This window comes from Mastomys coucha, unplaced genomic scaffold, assembly GCF_008632895.1.
Source record: "Mastomys coucha isolate ucsf_1 unplaced genomic scaffold, UCSF_Mcou_1 pScaffold9, whole genome shotgun sequence".
Classification (NCBI taxonomy): Eukaryota; Metazoa; Chordata; class Mammalia; order Rodentia; family Muridae; genus Mastomys; species Mastomys coucha.
The window spans coordinates 98,841,155-98,844,851 of NW_022196915.1; positions in this window are offsets into that span (position 1 = coordinate 98,841,155).

The following is a 3,697-nucleotide window of genomic DNA, read 5'->3' on the forward strand; positions in this document are numbered from 1 at the left end:
GTAGCAGCTTTCAGCTTTTCAGAGGATAGGGGCCATTGAGGAACCCACAAGGCCTCCTCCGTAAGCCAAGGTATGGGCATTGAACCCTCAATGGCCGCTAGGGAAAACCCAGGCCCTGTCTTCCCGGATTGTCCTCTTGTGAGACGCCCTATGGGCAAGAACAGAGAACCTGAAGTTCCTCAGTGTAATCTGCAACTCTTTCAAGTTGCACAAGGGCAAAATTGGCACCAGGCCCACACCTGTTGACTGACTCAGCAAACTCCCAGATAGGGGTGCACTCCACTGGAGCACAGACACGGCCACCACCAGTATCTTCAAACACTGGAAAGGCACGCAAGAGTTTACTCTCGTCTCCTCCAGACAAAAAGGAATCCGAACAGCATCCATCAGTGTACAGCAGGGGTGCACCTGGAAAAGCAGGCGGGACCTCATAAAGCGTTCCGCAGCTCTGATCTCCCTTTCGCTTTAGATTCTGGAGAGGCGGCGAATGCTCATTTACATGATACCTCTCTTCCTTATAGCAAGCCTCTTCTCTCTCTAAGTCCTCCTCTTTTGACAGGCTCAATTTCTCACAGCTCTCAGGCTCGAAGAGCTTCCGTCTCTTCTCTAGTTTTCCATCGCTTTCTCTACTTTTTTTCTCCCAGGGTGTCCTTTCCCCTTATCTCTCGCTTCCGCAGATCTAGCGGAAGGGCCTGTACTCTTGGGTATATCCTCTCTCCCCTTTCTCCTGGCTAGCCTCCACTCCCTCATCTTCTCTTTCCCCTTTATTCTGGCTAGCTTTTATTCTCTCCTCTGTTTCTGACATGCTATCTTGTATCTCCTCAAGTGCCCCCAACGCCACAGAGGCGGGGCATTTCTCATCCTCCAGGCAAGAATGTATAACAAGCGCCATTAGCACGATTACCGTGGCTTTGGCTGCGCTTTCTAAACCTGAGAAAGGGTCAGAGGAATTAAAATCAAGCAGCATGCCTCTCAGAGCTCACTCTGTCCTGCAGTTCTGAAACCTACCAGTTGTTGTAAGGTTCTCCCTGTGTCCCGGGTTTCTAGGCACCAGCTGTAGCCCGCGCAGTCATCTCGCCAGCAAGAAGACATGCGGACACTAGGTTCCTTCTGCAGCAACGTTTATTTGTGTTCATCCATAGGGAAAAAGGGTCGAGCCCAAAATCCGCACTGCTTATATACACCACAGTGTGGCGTATCTGTCCACAGCGTGGCGTGTCTGCTCATGATTGGCTGTTCGCTCTTTACCCTACGTAACGCCCCGGGATGGGCCATGACATGGCGTCCTTTTCACTCCACGCACATGTGCAAACAGTTCTCCACGCACATGCGCAAACAGTTGTCCACTAGGAGTTAACAGCGGAAGTAGGTGCCATCCCGCCATGGCGAATGCCTCTTCAGCTTCACGGCTCCCTACAAGTATTCAAATAAACAAATTAAGAAAAGAAGAGGAATATATAAAATCAGACACTGATGAAGTTCAAAGAATAATTAGATCTCATTTAAAAGCTTGTACTCCACAAAATTGGAAAAATCTTAACAAAATGAATGATGCTTTAAAAGACTGATAGCACTTATCAAAGTTAAATCAAGGTCATATAAACTATGTAAGCCACTCTATACCCCTAAAGAAACAGAAGGAGTCATTAATAGACTCCAAACCAAAAACAGGCTGAGGCCAGATGGTTTTAGTGAAGAATTCTACCAAATTTTCAAAGGAGAGCTAATACCAATACTCCTCAAACTATTTCACAAACTAGAAACAGAAGTAAGACTTCCAAATTCATTCTATAGAGCCACAGTCACTCTGATACCTAAACCACACATACAGATTTCTCTCGGAAACATTGATACAAAAATACTCTAAAACCAAATCCAAAAACACATCAAAGACATCATCCACCAAGATTAAGTAGTTTTCATCCCAGGGATGCACTATATCCCCAGGGGTCCAATATATGAAAATCCATAAATGTAATCCATTGTATAAACAAACTGAAAGAAAAAAATCACATTATCATTGAATTTGGTCCTAGAAATGCCTTTGACAAAATTCAATATACTTTCTTGTTAAAAGCCTTAGAGAGGGGGCTGGATCAATTGCTCAGTGGTTAAGAGCACTGACTACTCTTCCCGAGACCCTGAGTTCAATTTCCAACAACCACATGGTGGCTCACAAACATCTGTAATGGGATTGATTCTCTCTTCTGGAGTGTCTGAAGACAGTGACCGTATACTCATATAAAATCCTTAGAGAGATCAGACATACAAGGTGCATACCTACACATGATAAAAACAATATACAGCAAGCCAATAACCAGCATCAAACTAAGTGGAAAGAAGCTTAAAGCAATTCTAGTAAAATCAGGGACAAGGCAATGTTTCCTACTCTCTCCCTATCTATTCTAAGTAGTATTTCAGGCTCTAGTCAGAGCAATAAGACAACTAAAGGAGATCAAGACTGAACAAATTAGAAAATTAGTACTTGAGAATATCATCCTGAGTGAGGTAACCCAAACATAAAGATAGTACATGGTATGTACTCACTTATAAGTGGGTATTAGTCAAAAAATACAAGTTATTCACACTATATTTCACAGATAAAGAAGCTAAAATAGAATGAAGGTCCAAGTTAGAATGCTTGAGTTTTACTTAGAAGAAGGAATAAAACTGTTGCAGGGGGTTGGGTGAAGGATTGTGTGTGGGATTGACTGGGAAGGGGCAGTGAATGGGATGTAAATAGATAAAAATAAATAAGAAATAAAGAAATAAAGTAAAAATACTCATAGGAAGAAGATGGAGGGAGTGTACAGAGTGGGAGAAGGAATAGGGATGGGAATTGCTTGGGGGAGGTCAGGGCCCTGGTGGGACAGAGTGACATGGTTTCTGACCCTGGGATAGGGCCTGCACATGATCCTTCATGAATGTCAGTAGCTGCTGTTAGTGTAAGGTACATATTTTACATTCCTCTGAGGAATGTCCTCTATTACCATTAATGACTCAGGATAATCAGACTGCACAGGTCAAGCCCATGAAGTGAAGATGTGGCTAATATCTCACCAAAAGGGTAAACACTAGGACCTTCAGGCTGGCCCTTAAGGCTATGAAAAAGAACTCTAAATACATGAATTCAAAATATATAAAATTTCTCCACTATAACAAAATATAAGGATGCAACATGAATGATGAGGTGCTCCATGTCAGGAAACAGAAGCAGGTAGACTATGAGACAGTATGTCAGGAAGATACAAAGAAGGCAAATTCCTGAGTTCAAGGTCAGCCTAGGACAGAGAGAGTTTAGGCCCAGGTGTGGTAGAAATGGCAATTTCAGGGCGGAGTCCTATCTAACTAGCTTATCATCTGTGCTTAACAAGGCAAACAGATATCTGAATTCTTTACCAATGTTAAGAAAACAGGGTTTGCCTGCTGTCTCTTAAGAAGCCCTCTCCGTGCAGAGGCTTTGTGGACTGGGGGAGTTCAGGGTCAGATATGGGGAGGGACACGAGAGATCACCAGATGTCCATGAGAATGAATGGAACTCTGCAGCTGGTGGGTATGGGAAGATGGGAGCATCTCGAGCTTGTGACAGAGACCTGGGATAAAGGAGATGCCTAAGAATCCTTAAAGATGACCTTAACTGTGACTCCCAGCATTGGGGATATGGAACATGAAGAGTCAACCTACTACAGTCAGGCAG